At 44.0% G+C, this 17190-nt stretch overlaps 1 long non-coding RNA gene and 3 other non-coding genes across 4 annotated transcripts; 2 read left to right on the forward strand and 2 right to left on the reverse strand.

Annotated features, from left to right (window-relative positions):
* The first annotated feature begins 46 nt into the window (after window positions 1–46).
* TRNAR-ACG lies at window positions 47–119 on the forward strand. The gene has a single exon. It is a non-coding gene; the product is annotated as a tRNA-Arg (tRNA).
* Window positions 120–2085: 1966 nt separating this feature from the next.
* On the reverse strand, window positions 2086–2157 carry TRNAM-CAU. Its single transcript has one exon. It is a non-coding gene; the product is annotated as a tRNA-Met (tRNA).
* A 1065-nt stretch (window positions 2158–3222) lies between these two features.
* TRNAW-CCA lies at window positions 3223–3294 on the reverse strand. Its single transcript has one exon. It is a non-coding gene; the product is annotated as a tRNA-Trp (tRNA).
* Window positions 3295–6811: 3517 nt separating this feature from the next.
* On the forward strand, window positions 6812–12739 carry LOC123332268. Its single transcript, XR_006549107.2, has 3 exons — window positions 6812–6882; window positions 10003–11082; window positions 11606–12739. It is a non-coding gene; the product is annotated as an uncharacterized LOC123332268 (long non-coding RNA).
* The last annotated feature ends 4451 nt before the right edge of the window (window positions 12740–17190 follow it).

Below are 17190 nucleotides of genomic sequence, written 5' to 3' on the forward strand. Positions count from 1 at the left end.
CAACTTCCCTTTTTCTAAAACTGTAAGTCCCCTTTAACTCGCGCGTGGGCCAGTGGCGCAATGGATAACGCGTCTGACTACGGATCAGAAGATTCCAGGTTCGACTCCTGGCTGGCTCGGTGCTTTTTATAACGCCCTTTCTGTAAATTCCACAAATTCCTGTCTTCTCCAGGCCTCCGTGTTAAGCTTTTCTAATTTTCTATTTATTTTACAATATCACTCCATACAAAAGGACAACAGTGTTAATACACAGGCTTTAGCTATAGCTCGCTATTCTTCTTTTACATACATAAATTTTCTTTAAATCACATCATTAAATTGTTCTTGAAACTGACGGAAACTTACTTAGGTGTATGAGGGAAACATAAAAGAGGGAACACCTTTCAAATGCATCATTCTCAAAGAGTTAAGATTGAAAGTCTCACAAAGAGAAGATTTCTTGATAGCAATTTTTTCTTCTCTCTTTTTTTAAGATTTAGTTTTTTAGAGCCATTAGTAGTTCACAGCAAAATTGAGAGGAAGGAGCACACACCTTCTCACACATGTATAGTCTCCCCCATCGTCAACAGAGTACACTTGTTCGAAATGATAAGCCTACTATGGACTGAAGTCCATAGGTTTCATTACAATTGGCCCTTGATGTTGTGCATTCTAAAGGTTTAAACAAATGTAGAATCATAAAGGAAATCTACTCTGAATATTTATTGGAAGGACTGATGCTGAAGCTGAGCTCCAACACTTTGGCCACCTGATGCAAAGGGCTGACTCATTGGAAAAGACCCTAATTCTGGGAAAGATTGAGGGCAGGAGGAGAAGGGGACGACAGAGAATGAGATGGTTGGATGACATCACCGACTCAATGGACATGAGTTTGAGCAAACTCTGGGAGATAGCGAAGGACAAGGAAGCAGGCATACTACAGTCCGTGCGTGCGTGCGTGCTTAGTCGCTTCAGTCGTATTTGACTCCCTGCGACCCCATGGAGCATGGCCCGCCAGGGCCACGCAAGAATACAGGAGTGGGTTGGCGTTTCCTTCTCCAATTCTGACCATGGGGTTGCAAAAAGTCGGACATGACTGAATGACTGAACAGAAAGGCATGTATTTATCCACTGTTACAGCATCTCGCAGAGGATTTTCACTGCCTGAAAAATCCTCTCTGCTTGGCCTGTTCATCCTTCCTCTTACCAGCCCCTGGAAACCAATGATGATTTTACTGTTTCTGTAGTTTTGCCTTTTCTAGGATGTCATATATTGGAATGATACGGTATGTACAGCCTTTCAGATTGGCTTATTTCAGTTAGTAATATGCATTTAAGGTTTCTCCATGTCTTCTCATGGCTTAATAGCTCATTTCTTCTTAAGGCTGAATAATATTCCATTGTCTGCATGTACCACAGTTTATCCATTCACCTACTGAAAAGCATTTTGGTTGCTTCCAAGATTTGGCAATTAAGAATAAACCTGTTGTAAACAGGTTTTTTGTGTGGACAGGCTTTTGTGTGGACAAAAATTTCAACCCCTTTGGGCAATTTAATAAGGAGGGCAATTGCTGGATCATATGAACTGGCAAACTGTCTTCCACAGTGGCTGTACCACTTTGCATTCCAACTAGCACTGAACGACAGTCCTTGTTACTCCATCTCCTCTCCAGCATTTGATGTTCAGTGTCCTGGATTATTTTGGCCACTTGATGCGAAGAGCTGACTCATTGGAAAAGACTCTGAAGCAGGGAAAGATTGAGGGCAGGAGGAGAAGGGGACGACAGAGAATGAGATGGTTGGATGGCATCACCGACTCAATGGACATGAGTTTGAGCAAACTCCAGGAGATAGCGAAGGACAGGGAACCCTGGCGTACTGCGATCCATGGGGTCGCAAAGAGTCGGATACGACTGATGGACTGAAAAACAACAATAGGTGTGTAGTGGTATCTCACAGTTACTTTGTTCTCAAGACATATGCTTTTTATGTGCTTAAAAAGTGGGCCAAACACCTCACTAAAGGGGATATACAATGCCAAATTTTCTTAATAAACTCTCTTCTCTACTCTCAAAGTTCTCTTCAGGAGGAAAAAAAAGATTGCCTTAGCAGAGGATGGTTTCGATCCATCGACCTCTGGGTTATGGGCCCAGCACGCTCCCGCTGCGCCACTCTGCTGCGATGGACTATACCCTCATACTTAGTATTCAGCTTACCACAGACTTGTTTTTTTCAATTCTATGGAGCTGAGTGTTTTCTTGAACTGTTTTTCGTGTTTCTGTCTCTCTTTGTCTTTCCCCCAGAGCAGTAATCTCTGTTTTATAATGTGATGGCCAAGGGCCTAAACTAACTGCTAAGAAAAGTGTTAATAAGAAATAGAGAAGGACTATTTTGGATACTCTTCCTCTATGCACAAAGGCATGCTTAGATGCAATGTCTGTTCCCGTGTGCTATGTGAACATGTACATTACATCTATAACAAAATATCTGCTGATGTTCCACATGTCATGTTTTAAAGCCATTCTAAGTTATACAAAGTAAGAGGTTCTGATGAAATAAGCCTGCTTTCCTTTTCTTCTGCACTGTTAATGTAATGGTTCATAATCTGTTGGAGGGTGCTCGAGTCCCAGGTAAGAAAAAAAAATACACAGTCCTGTACATTTTTTTAAAAAACAGAGTTTTAAGGAGTTCTTAGAACTTCTAGCCCAGAGGACTACTTCTTCTGATGTAATGGTTCATTTCCTCTAGTCTCAATTTGGCAAACCAAACAAAAAATTATGTTCAGGTTTTCTGCATCTGGAAATGTACTGACTTCCTTCTTGGATTGTTGGAGTAGGGGAATTGCAGACAGCCAAGATTCTGCTTGCTGTGTAACCTTTCTGGCAAGGAAAAGCTGATACAGGTGTGAAGCGGGAAATGTCAGAAGATGTGGGAAGCTTCTGACCGTTGGAGAGATGTGGATAAGGAAATGGGTCAGGGAGCACAGAAGTGAGCGTGGAGAGACGGCTGGGAGTTGGCAAAGACTGAAATTCAGAACGTTTGCAATAAAAGAAAAATGTCTTTTGCAGAAAAGAATAAAAATGTCTTTATGGACCCAGAAATAAACCCCCCAAGCACAGTTATAGTGTACACCTATTTACCTACTTTGTAAAGGGCAGCGTTAAGGGCAGCTAGAGTTGGAGAAAACATCTTTTTTTCCCACCAAGTTTCAGACCAGTGCATCCCATAAGACAGTAAAACAATTGACCCCGACGTGATTTGAACACGCAACCTTCTGATCTGGAGTCAGACGCGCTACCGTTGCGCCACGAGGTCCTGCGGGGGCCCGTGCCTCCTTTCCTTGTCAACCTGATCTATGAAATTAATTATCGGTACTCAGTGAAGACCATGCAGCTGGATACAAAATAATGCCTGGTGGTGTGGATTAAAACAGCTAGTCCCTTCAATCACTTACTGATTCTCTGCCTCCGAAAATGCTTCTATTTCCATTGCTTCCTATTCTATTTCCTTCCTTTTCTTACCTAATTTTCTCCATATACGTCAAAAATAGACATTCGGGGTTTGTTCTGTTTTCGTTTCCGTTTTTTTAGAAATAATAAACATTCGGTTTAAAGTCGGGCGTTCTGAGTTGGAGTAAGAGTAACAAAGAGTGCCCTCCCCTCATCCCTTAGCCCTCCCCCTAATCAGGGACGCTGATCAGGGTTTTGAATCTGTTACCAAAGTTGATGGTAGTTGCTAACCACATACTAGTGTTTCGAGGAAACGAATTTAGCCGGGGCCGGCCTGTCTAACTGTGCAGCTCCTACCTGCGAAATAACATCGTCTTCTTACACCCACTCTTGTGCTTCGTTGAAATGATCAATTTCACATTGCAAGAGTTCTTCCGAATCTGAACACTGTATCTGAAACTGCCGCTAAGAAGGGCAAGAACCCCTTTTTTTTTTTTTTTTGGCCCGAGGATACAAGTGATTCTGGTACCGTGGTTAGGCTGTTTAAAGCACCTGTCTGAGAAACTGCAGTTGGGTGTCGAATCTCAATGAGATTATTTTCCAAGATCTAAATACTAGAGAGGTCTCTTTGAACTCCTGGAAGAAGATATTCTGAAAAAGAGCTCTGGACTCATTTTTCAAGATTAAGAAAAGGAAACTTTCATTTTCAGTGTCCTTTTTATAGTAGTGGGTCATTTTTCAGAATATCCTGTCCAGGAGTCCCTAAACTGAATACCCCTGATTGTCTTTATTTCTTTTCCTTGTTTTTCCTAGGCTAGATGCTGCATACTATATATCAGTATCTAGTATACCATATATTTTACTTATATATTTATTTATTACCTATTAAAGATGGCACCCCACTCCAGTACTCTTGCCTGGAAAATCCCGTGGACGGAGGAGCCTGGTGGGCTGCAGTCCATGGGGTTGCAAAGAGTTGGAGACAACTGAACGACTTCACTTTCACTTTTCACTTTCATGCACTGGAGAAGGAAATGGCAACCCACTGCAGTGTTCTTGCCTGGAGAATCCCAGGGACAGGGGAGCCTGGTGGGCTGCCATCTATGGGGTCGCACAGAGTCGGACACAACTGAAGCGACTTAGCAGCAGCAACAGACTAAAAGCTAAGGCACAGCCTCTTGCGGGATCCATCTGAGTGGTCAGCTTGCACTCCACTTAATATACCCGCTTTGGCTACCACATCCACCTCACCACCACCCCCTGGCTACTGCTACCCGCTAAGAACAAATACCAGGAAGTTTACCTGGGGGGTGGTAGTGGTCTAAAAACTCAGGCTCTCAGAGTTGATATATGTCCCTCCTTTTGGTTGTAGATCCTCTGTGACGCTGAACATACAATAAATTATTGTAGCATAGGCTGCTAGAGTAGTTACCAGTCTGTTTCTTTTTTCTTATTGGACATACAATTTTCTTTTTTCCTTTGGGATGCTATCACAAAAATATCATAGAGTAGGTGGCTTAAGCAAACAAAAAAATTATTTTTAACGTTCTGGAGGGCTGGAAAGTCCAAGATCAAGGCATCAGCTGTTCAGTATGACTGTGTCCTCACATGGTGGAAGGGGCCAGGGAGTCTTTGGAGTTCTTTTTCATAGACACTAATTCCATTCATAAGGGCTCCAACTAATCACCTCCTAAGACCCCACCTCCAAAAACCATCACATCAGGGATTTCAACATATGAATTTTAAGGGGACAGAAACATTCAATCTAAACTACACTTCCTAGCCTCCTTTGTGATTACTTTTGGCCCTGTGGCTGAGATCTGGACAATCAATGCAAAGAAAAGTGTAACCAGCCAGTTTGCAACTTTGAAACTTAACCCAGGAAAACCTCTCTCGGGGGTTCCTCTTTTCTCCCTTTGCCTTTATATCTGTCAAATGCAGAGGACTCCATAGTCCTCGACTCCAGAGTCACTCAATAGTCTCTCAGCGACCATGTGAAGACCAACCAGAAAATCTGCATTAGACGTTGCCTGAGAGAAAAGCAAACATTTGTTGAGATGAAAACCTGAGATTTATGGGTTTTGTTTATGGTTTTTTATGGGTGTTATAAATCAATTAGTATCACTAATACAATAGAGTTTCACTGTCACTTGCTTATCAATGTCCCACATTTTAGTGCTTAACTCTAGATAGCATAATTATATCTACATTATATAATACATAAAGTGATCATGTAACGGGGGAGTCATTAGCACACAAATGATACACATATGACATAAAATTCACAAATGTTTCCAAAATTCTAAAAATTGTTACCTCACTAACAATGTGTAATTATTTTGTAAACTAATTTATGAATCTTGCTGCACTTCACTTCCTCGCCCTATATCCTGTATCCAAGCTGGGCAGAAATAAAGAAACGTCAAGTAGAGAGCACATGCAGTGATGCATATTGGCCACCGAGGGTAGGAAAAGCCTAAAGATTATCAACAGAAAAGGACTAAAAAGGGACTAGAGCCCAGGACAGGAAGGAGGGAGGAGAGGGAGAAAGAAAGGGTCCGAGGAGCGGGGAGGAAGGGAAGGGAGGATAAAGAGGTGGCAGAGGAGGGCCGGAAGGAGGAAAGAGAGGTAGAAAAAGCAGGAGAGACAAGTTATTGAAGGAAAGAAATAATTTTCTCAACAGCAGCTTTTGACATTTGTCAGGGACCTTTATATTTTATAAAATGTTATAGATACTGTTTCATTTTCTCCTCACACAACAACGCAGATAGATAATGATTCCTAATTACATTTTTAAAGAATCTTTTCAAGTACTGTTAATTTATGATGTTGTATTAGTATCAAGTGTACAGAAAAAGAATTCATAAATATATATACTTTTTCAGATTGTTTTCTATTATGTGTTATTACAAGATATTGAATATAGTTCCCTGAGCTACTCAGTAAGTTTTTGTTGTTTATCTGTTTTGTATGGAGTAGTGTGTATATGTTAATACCCATGTTTTATTTTATTTCAACCTGAAATATTGAGAATCAAGAAAATAGAATGCTTTATACATGACAATTTTGGCCACCTCATGTGAAGAGTTGACTCATTGGAAACAACCCTGATGCTGGGAGGGATTGGGGGTAGGGAACAACAGAGGATGAGATGGCTGGATGGCATCACCGACTCGACGGACATGAGTTTGAGTGAACTCCGGGAGTTGGTGATGGACAGGGGGCCTGGCGTGCTGTGATTCATGCAGTCGCAAAGAGTCGGACACGACTGAGTGACTGAAGTGAACTGAACTGATACATGACAAAATGAAGAGAAACATGCAGGAGTGGGGAATCAAAGAGTATTGAACTTTTACTATATTTTACAGTTTTATTCTTCTATTTCTGTACAGGTAATTCTACAAAACCCGTCTCAGAAGAGTCCTCCTGTCAGACCTCAGACACAGACAAAAGGGTAAGATAGCAGTACTCAAAACTCAACAAAAGTCTGCCCTCAGGGACTTGGCATGCTGGAGAGAGGGAGAGAGAAAACAGGTAAGTAACATGCAATTTGTCAGATAGTGATCTAAATATTATGGAGAAAAATTAAGCACAGAAGAGAGAGAAAGAGAGACAGGGTGGAGGGAGTGGTTGGGGAAGGTTTTGAGCAGCCTCTTCATCTGTAAAATGGGGCCAGGAGCCCCCACCTCCCAATGTTCAAGGAACAAATGTGTTATTATAGGCCTTAGCAAGTGCTGAGCAAATGTAAACAGCTTTCCTGCCCTCACTCTCTCTGTCTTGAATGACCTTGACGTTTACACCAGGCCCCGCTTCCATGTATATAACCCATCTTTCTCATAAGCCCCAGGCCTGCCTCTCCATCTGAGGATGTTTGTGTCTAAGTGACGCACAGGCAGCTCTGACACAACAGATACTGGGCTGCCATCGTCACCTGCTCAGCTCTTCCTTCTGGCTGTGCTGTCCCAGCAGTACTATTGCCCACCCCAGTCACCAAACCATGACCTTGGGATAAGCCAGAAAACTCACTCTCTCTACCCTACCTCCAGCAGATGCCATTTCTCTACAGAGTTGAGCCTACGGACTTTGCAGGATACGATAAAAATGTGTGGTCCCTTTATTTATTATTTATTAAAGTGGGGAAAGTGCTTTTAAAAATACTAAAATAGAAAGGTTTTCTCTTGAATCCTCCATAGCCTGTCTTTCCCTCAACTCATCATAGTGACTTTTATTTGCTGGTTAATACTACTGTAAGTAAAGAAAGATCAGACTTTTAATTCTTAACATGGATTTTACTGGACTCTACAATGTGCAATTTCAGTTTTAAATACAAATATCAGAGCGCTTAACTCCTGAGTAAAATCACTAAAATTATGTTACAAGGAAGAACAAAATCTGACTACATGTTGGATTGGTTTCTTTTAATTTAACCTTTGCTTCCCATTGCTTTTGTTCACTAAAAGGATGATTATACATCATCAGCCTGTCTCTGGGAACCCTGCGTCTATGCCTGGAAGTTAAACCAAAGCGCCTTTGTTCAGGAAAATATCCTAATCCTGTCCACCTATAGATGGTTGCAAGAAAGAAAAAATGAAAACATCCCCTCCCTGAGGCTGGCCATTCATTCCAGGATATATTTGTGAGATTAATGGCCTTTTTACTTTACTTCCTCACCTCCTCACCCTCTCTGTTCTATTATAGAAACAGGCATCCAGATCCCAATAAGGTAGTTATTTTGAGACACTAGCCTGCTATCTGAGAAAATAGCCAGCTTTCCCAATACAGTTGCCATTCCTTGTCCCAACATCTCCTCTTTATTGGTATTGATTGGTTGATTGGTTTTGAGTGTTTATTGGCTTACTGGATTCAGTAACAATTACACCACTTAGACCCAGTAACAGTTATACCATTTGTATCTCATAGCATGTACATACATTTCACTCTTACCAGAACAGTGGAAACTATGCACAAAACTAACTCCATTGCCATTATTTCTCTTCTTCACTTATATACCTTCTATGACACATTCTTTGACTTATTGATAAATAAGGAAGAATGAGAGGAAAAGGAAGGATGTGTTGCCCTATCTTTTCCTGATTTTCTGTCATCATTTTCAGCGTAAGTGTCACTCAGTCGTGTCCGACTCTTTGTGACCCCATGGTCTTCAGCCACCAGGCTCCTCTGTCCATGGAATTCTCCAGGCAAGAATAATGGAGTGGGTTGCCATTTCTTTCTCCATTTTCAGCATAAGTGGTTGGCAAATACAAGGAAGTAGCACATGACAGGGCACGATAGGATTGTGTTTCTTAGGACTTCATTGGCTTCTTTCCTCATGGGAAGCAAAGTTTGGTTCAAAAGGGAGGCATGGCCCCTAGGGCCTGTCAGCATCTCATTTTCTCAGTCGTATGTGCAACTTGCTGACCTCATACTCACTCTCAGTCTCGCTGAACTCTACCACATTGTGGCCCCCTGGAATTTTGTGCTCATAGGGCATCATAAATAACTCGAATGGAGCTGCCAAAACAGTGGACACACTTACTGTTTACATACCCCCTAATCATGACCTTGCTCAGGTGGCCCATTGGACTTCACTTAAAATATATAAAGATAAAATTATTAAGAATTTCAAGATGGCAACAGCAGAGTCTTAAACCAAGAGTGGCGCCCTACCTAGTATGGATCCCGTGCCCCTGCACAGGTGACACACCTCTGTTGGGCCCGCTATGGGGAGGGCAAGAGGATCTCCATCTTGAGGCTGTCAACCATCTTAAGGCAGGATGTGAACTGGGCCTGAACTTTGCCCAAGAATGAGGAAACCATTGTTAAAGGAAAGCCAGGTCTCCTTGGAGACCTCCCTCCCCACAGATGGCAAACGTGTCAAACAACAAGGTTGGAGTTAAGGTCAGGCTGCCCCAGTTAGATTAACAATGAAGATATCCCCCTTGAGATTTTCCTCCCCCATCTCCACCAGTGGAAGAGGCTCCCTTCCCTCCTACTGCACCACTGAGTATGGTGGGAGCAACTGCGCCAGCATTATACCCACTCCTCCCCGTTGTATGAGAGGGAAAAAAAGGGAAAGCCAAGTGTTCAGAGGTGGCTGAGGTCTACAAAGGAGCCACAAGAGAGAGAGGTTTTGCAGGTGCCTCTCAGGGAGGTCCAAGCGGCACCATAGATGGGGCCGGCCAAGCACATCCAACCTGGCCCCACTGCCGTTTACTACAGACATTCTCCACCACGGATCTCTTGAACTGGCAAAGGCACACCCCTCCCTATTCTGAGAAGGTGCAAGGCACAATTAACCTAATAGAGACTATTTTAGGACCCACCATCCAGTGTGGGATGACATAGCCCAGCTTCTCCTCACCCCCTTCAGTATTTACCTGCTTGGACTTGAAAGATGGTTTCTTTTGTATAAGGGTGGTTCCAATTAGCCAAAAGATTTCTGCTTTCAAATGGGAGGACCCTGGGATGGGTCGAAAGACCCAGATGACTTGGATTCAGCTGCCACAAGGATTCAAACATTCTCCTACAATATTTGGGGAAGCCCTGACAACAGAGCTCCTCTCCTTCCCATTAGATGCTAAGTGCCATATCCTGCAATATGTGGACGACCTACTTCTGATGGCAGAGACTCGTACTCAATGCTGGGAAGGAACTAAGACTCTCCTGGGCCTGCTAGAACAGGCCGGATATACGGTGTCATGGAAAAAGGCCTAAATCCGCCAGACTGAGGTAAAGTACCTGGGATTCATTATAAAGGAGGGGAGGCATGCCTTGGGCTTAGAATGGAAACAAGTTTTCAATCAGATATGCCAGCCTACTATCAAAAGGCGTGAGAGAATTTTGAGGAGCCATGGGGTTCTGCTGGATTTGGATACCTGGCTTTTCACAGATAGCTAAACCCTGGTATGCTGCCACTAAAGACCCCGGGAATGACTCTCTAATTTGGGGTCCAGAACAGAATCACGCTTTTGAACTATTAAAGAGAGCCATAAAGGCCCCACACTAGGCCTCCCTGATTTAACCAAACCTTTCACTTGGTACGTCCATGAGAAAGAACAAGAAGCACGGGAGTGCTGACACAAGCAATAGGCTCACGGTAGCGACCTGTGGCTTATTTATCCGAAAGGTTGGATCCTGTAGCCTCTGGGTGGCCCCAATGTCTGAGAGCAGTGGCAGCCACCACCATTTTAATGAGAGAAGCTGACAAACTATGGGACAGACTATTATAATAAAAGTGCCACATGCCATCGTCACTCTCCTAATGGGGCCTGGGGCAAGGTGGCTTTCCACCTCTCAGATGCTGCATTACCAAGGAGACTTTTATACGAAAATCCCCAACTTAAGGGTGGAACCCTGTCAGGCTTTAAACCCAGCAACTTACTTACTGGTAAGCCAAGGCACTCCCAGCCATAGTTGTGAGGAGATGCTAGAGGAAGTCTTTTCTAGCCGACCAGACCTCAGAGACATCCCCTTAAGTCAACCAGACGAGACTTACTACACAGACAGGACCGCCTACTTGGAACAAGGACACGAGAAAACTGGATACGCGGTAACAACAGACGCAGTAGTCGAAGCAGGACGACTCCCCCTCATACCGCTCGGCTCAACGAGCAGAGCTCTGGGCGCTCATACGGGGTCCTGAAATTGGCTAAAGGTAAGAAGGTAAATATATACACTGACTCACGGTATGCCTTTGCTACCTTACATGTACACGGGGCCATATATAAAGAAAGGGGGCTATTGACTGCAACTGGCAAAGATAAAAATAAAGAGGAAATTTTGTTACTGGTGGAAGCAGTGTGGAAACCTGCTGCGGTGGCAGTAATGCCCCGTAACGGCCACCAGAGGGCAGACACACCACAGGCGAAAGGGAACTGTTTGGCTGATCGAGCAGTAAAACAAGCAGCTGTCTAGGACAATATAGCAACCAAACTTAGGGTGCCGCCTGTGGTGTCTACCCTACTAACCGCCCAAGCGGCCCCAGTCTATGACCCGGGTGCAAACTGAACAAGGAACACTGCAGAAGGACGGATGGTGGGAGCTCCCGGATGGGAGATTCTTCATTCCCTCTAGGCTGGCATTTCAACTAGTTACTAAATTCCATCAGTCCACCCATTTAGAAAAGACAAAGACTTATGAAATTTTAGCCCGCTATGTTGTCATACCATGTCTAACAGACTTGTGTGCCTATGCAAGCTGACGATGGGTAACCTGTGCCAGGAATAACCCGGCTCCAAGGAGATAGCCCCTCCCGGAATACAATTAAAGGGGACCACACCATTTGAACTCCTGGACTTCACTGAGGTAAAGCCATGCCGAGGATACAAATATTTACTGGTGATGGTATGTACCTTTATATCCGACAAGGACTGAGAAAGCAAAGGAAGTGGCCCGAGGCATGCTGAGAGACATTATTGCTAGGTTTGGGTTCCCTCAGAGTATAGGATCAGATAATGGGCCCCCATTTGTGGCTGTTACTCCAATTGGTTTGCAAAGCAATGACTATCAAATGGAAACTACATGCAGCATACAGACCACAAAGTTCAGGGGTGGTTGAGAAAATAAACCGGACCATCAAAGTAACTTTGGCAAAATGGGTGCAAGAGACTGGGGCCCCCTGGATGGATATGCTGCCACTAGGGTTAATGAAGATCAGAATGACAATCACCCCCACCCCCAACCTGGGGTATTCCCCCTATGAGATAATGTTCAAGAGGCCTCCCCCTCTTATTCGGGAAGTAAAAGGCAATCTATTACAGAAAGGAGGAATGGAGGTGTCGCGGCAATGGAACAATTGGGAAAGGTGATCCATGACCTCACCCCTTATGTTCAAAAAAGAATTCCATTTTCTCTAGACACTGCTGTACACCCATACTCACCGGGAGATTTAGTATGAGTAAAGGATTGGAAGCAACAGACACTGTCCCCCACCTGGAAAGGGCCTTACACAACTGCACTAACCACTCCCTCTGCAGTTAAAATTGCAGGTATTACTCCCTAGATTCACCACACCCGGCTCAAGACAGCAGCAGAGGAAAAAGGACACTGGACCACCCATTCTAACCCAGAGGAGCCACTGAAGACCCGACTTGTCTTCCATTGGCAACCACAGATTCAGGATGGAGCCGCTGAGAATAATTCTTCTGTTCCTGATTGGCATGATGACCCTACCAGGACTGCAAACAGGATACTGTGTTCCTGTCCTGGGCCCACTCATATGCTGCTGCTGCTAAGTCGCTTCAGTCATGTCCGACTCTGTGCAACCCCAGAGATGGCAGCCCACCAGGCTTCCCTGTCCCTGGGATTCTCCAGGCAAGAACACTGGAGTGGGTTGCCATTTCCTTCTCCAATACATGAAAGTGAAAAGTGAAAGTGAAGTCGCTCAGTTGTGTCCGACTCCTAGCGACCCCATGGACTGCAGCCTACCAGGCTCCTCCGTCCATGGGATTTTCCAGGCAAGAGTACTGGAGTGGGGTGCCATTGCCTTCTCCAATGCAAACTTCCATAATACTTCTAACTGTTAGGTTTGTGGGGCCATGCCTTTGTCAGTGATGGGTGGATTTCCTTGGTGGGTGTCTCCCCTATGCAGAGGGGACTTTAGCTCCCTCTGCTCGTTTTTGAGACAGCAATAAGAGTCATTTGCTTCCTTGGTAACTCACAACCTGCCACTTCTTACCTGGCATAACCTGGACTTTAACCAAATTGATCAAGGCCATGGGGTAACATTTGAAGTAAATATAAGCCTTACAAAAGTGACCAAAGCCTATACCTTTTACTTAAAAAATAAAAAGAATGAGAACTCAATGGCCAGGAAGAAGGGCCAATCCATCAGGTAATTTGAACAATTTTACCAGATATGGGATGAATATTTTTGGATGACCCCGGAAAAAAGTCAACCGATTGTCCCTGCCCCTATCTGTTGGGAACAAAGGGAACAAAAAGCTGGATTTGCTGACCATTCCATGGATCCAAAAAAATTGAAATATGTGGGATATTTGTCCTCTGAGCAATGTGAACAAATATTAGAGGTCACTTATCATCCGGATTTACCAGCCCACTGGCCTGGCTCAGACTGGAAGTACAACCCTGGGATTAGATGGCACCCCTAAAGGCACCCAATGGCTGTGTGAATCAAACCTAGGGCCATGGCTTCCAGTCAATTGGGTAGGCCACCTTACATTACAGTTTGCCTTTGCTCATGGAAGTGTTAAGCCACCCTTGCAGCAAGCCCCAGTAAATTTGCCTTACTTACATATGCATTGGGTAAGGTCTGTGTTTCAATGCTATGATTATACAGCTGCCTTGTTCATACCATCTATCAGTTCAGTTCAGCAGCTCAGTCGTGTCCATCTCTTTGCGACCCCATGGACTGCAGTACGCCAGGCCTCCCTGTCCATCACCAACTCTCAGAGCTTACTCAAACTTGTGTCCATCAAGTAGGTGATGCCATCCAACCATCTCATCCTCTGTCATCCCCTGCTCCCGCCTTCAATCTTTCCCAGCAACAGGATCTTTTCAAATGAGTCCATTCTTTGCATCAGGTGGCCAAAGTATTGGAGTTTCAGCTTCAGCATCAGTCCTTCCAATGAATATTTAGGACTGATTTCCTTTAGGATGGATTGGTTGGATCTCCTTGCTGTCCAAGGGACTCTCAAGAGTCTTCTCCAACACCACAGTTTAAAAGCATCAATTCTTTGGTGCTCAACTCTTATAGTCCAATTCTCACATCTATACATAACTACTGGAAAAACCATAGCTTTGACTAAACAGACTTTTGTTGGCAAAGTAATGACTCTGCTTTTTAATATGCTGTCTAGGTTGGTCATAGCTTTTCTTCCAAGGAGCAAGAGTCTTTTAATTTCATGGCTGCAGTCATCATCTGCAGTGATTTTGGAGCACAAAAAAATAAAGTCTCTCACCGTTTCCATTATTTCCCCATCTATTTGCCATGAAGTGTTAGGACCATGATCTTAGTTTTTTGAATGTTGAGTTTTAAGCCAGCTTTTTCACTCTCCTCTTGCACTTTCATCAAGAGGCTCTTTAGTTCTTCACTTTCTGCCATAAGGGTGGTGTTATCTGCATATCTGAGGTTATTGATATTTCTCCCAGCAATCTTAATTCCAGCTTGTGCTTCATCTAGCCTGGCATTTCACATGATGTACTCTGCATATAAGTTAAATAAGCAGGGTGACAATATACAACCTTGATGTAGTCCTTTCCCAATTTGGAACCAGTCTGTTGTTCCATGTCCAGTTCTAACTGTTGCTTCCTGACCTGCAAACAGATTTCTCAGGAGGCAGGTCAGGTGGTCTGGTATTCCCATCTCTTTCAGAATTTTCCAGAGTTTGTTGTGATCCACACAGTCAAAGGCTTTGGCATAATCAATAAAGCAGAAATAGATGTTTTTCTGGAACTCTCTCACTTTTTCAATGATCCAGTGGATGTTGGCAGTTTGATCTCTGGTTCCTCTGCCTTTTCTAAATCCAGCTTGAACATCTGGAAGTTCACGGTTCACGTACTGTTGAAGCCTGGCTTGGGGAATTTTAAGCGTTACTTTGTGTGAGATGAGTGCAATTGTGCAGTAGTTTGAACATTGTTTGGCATTGCCTTTCTTTGGAATTGGAATGAAAACTGACCTTTTCCAGTCCTGTGGCCACTGTTGAGTTTTCCAAATTTGCTGGCATATTGAGTGCAGCACTTTAACAGCATCATCTGTTAGAATTTGAAATAGCTCAACTGGAATTCCATCACCTCCACTAGCTTTGTTCATAGTGATGCTTCCTGAGGCCCACTTGACTTCACACTTCAAGATATCTATCTCAGGTGAGTGATCACACCATCGTGATTATCTGGGTCATGAAGATCTTTTTTGTACAGTTCTTCTGTGTATTCTTGCCACCTCTTCTTAATATCTTCTGCTTCTGTTAGGTCCATACCATTTCTGTCCTTTATTGAGCCCATCTTTGCATTAAATGTTCCCTTGGTATCTCTAGTTTTCTTGAAGAGATTTCTAGTCTTTCTCATTCTATTGTTTGCCTCTATTTCTTTGCATTGATCACTGAGGAAGGCTTTCTTATCTCTCCTTGCTATTCTTTGAAACTCTGCATTCAAATGAGTATATCTTTCCTTTTCTCCTTTGCCTTTCACTTCTCTTGGAGTACAAAAAAATTTCCTTTCATGTTATTCTTTAATAAACTCTGGGCAAGAAAAAGATCCACTAGGCTTGAGCCAAGGAACTATGCATTTGTGTGACATTTCTCAGCTGGGTGGAGCTTCCTTTCCTACTCTCATTGCCTGACTCACCAGCCTGCACAAAAGCCAACTGGCCCCCTAATCAGTCGGTCTGAGCTGAGGTCGGGGTCAGGGTCAGCATGTGCAGCCTCTGCAACAGGGCAGGCCTGCTGCACACCTGAACCAGTTCATAAGTCAGTCTTTGCAGTTGACAGAGCAGAGTTCACTCTGGCATTGCTGCTGTCTGGCTGAGTGACTTTGCTCCATTATCCAACTTCTCTCAGCCTCAATTTTTTCAGAAAATTGAGGTCTGGTGCAAGGACAAAGGAGCCTGACATGCTGCTGTCCATGGGGTCACAAAGAGTCGGACATGACTTAGCAACTGAACAACAAAGCAGAGATAGGAGGAAAGGATGGATAAGAGAGAGACTTGAGATGGAAGCATTTTGAAAGGAGACTAATGATGGGATGTAAAGGGTGCTGCACACAGCAAGAAGTCACATCAGAAGTGAGCCAGCAACCCTGCCCTCCACCTTCTCCACCACTTCCTTTCCTCTCCAGGCCCTGCCTCTCCAGTCTATTCCAGTACATTTCTTTCCTGTGCCTGGGGATCACCTGCCTTTGTACCACCAGGGGCTGCTTTCATTTTCTATTTATGTAATGATCGCTTCAGTGGGATATCTTTTAGCCAGATGCAAAAACAACACTGCCAATTCCTGTCTCCAAATACCTGGGACCCAGGGTCTCTTCCCCTCTGAAGTCCTCCAGATCAGATTCCCAGAATAAAACAGGAGTAGCATGGGGCCAGGGAAAGATCACTAGGCTAAAAATCTGAAAACCAATTATGTTATGACTTTGGATACATCCACTAAAGCATCTTAGCCAGGACTGTCTGCTGCAAAAGGATAAGGAGAAAGGGAGGGGAACGAGATGAGATCTGTGATATTATGAATTCTGAGAAAGAATAGGCTCTAAAACAGTTGCATTGATAAGGGTAATGGAGTGCCAAGACCTCTCTCCTGACTTATAAAATGTTTTGAAGGTTCATAGGAAGGAGATTTAGGAGGGAGGTGCTATAATGATCAAAGACTTTCATGGGTGAGGTGACATCTGAAGACACAAACAAACGAGCCTGGTGTGCTGCAGTCCATGGGATCACAAAGAGTCAGACACGTCTTAGCGACTGAACAACAACAAGGGCCCAGACCAGTCACAGTCCTGGCACAGTCCAGAAAGGCAATTGAAGAGAGCTTACTGGAGGGACCATTTGCAAAGGTCAGGGAAGGAACACCAGCAAGGAATAGTGACATACTCTGAGGCCAGTGCAGGAACATCAATAGTGGGTCTGAAAGAGCAAAGGGAGAGTATTTTCCAAGCAGGTGAGATCTGTAGCCACAGTAGTGTCTCAACAGAGCTCTGACTCTAGAGCAGGGAGGCAGCCACTGTCACCTGCTGACCAGTTGGGACTGAAACCCTGGAGTCTCAGTTATCCCCTTTGGATTTTGCTATCGTCCCCTTTGGGCAGGTCCCC

This window comes from Bubalus bubalis, chromosome 2, assembly GCF_019923935.1.
Source record: "Bubalus bubalis isolate 160015118507 breed Murrah chromosome 2, NDDB_SH_1, whole genome shotgun sequence".
Taxonomy (NCBI): domain Eukaryota; kingdom Metazoa; phylum Chordata; class Mammalia; order Artiodactyla; family Bovidae; genus Bubalus; species Bubalus bubalis.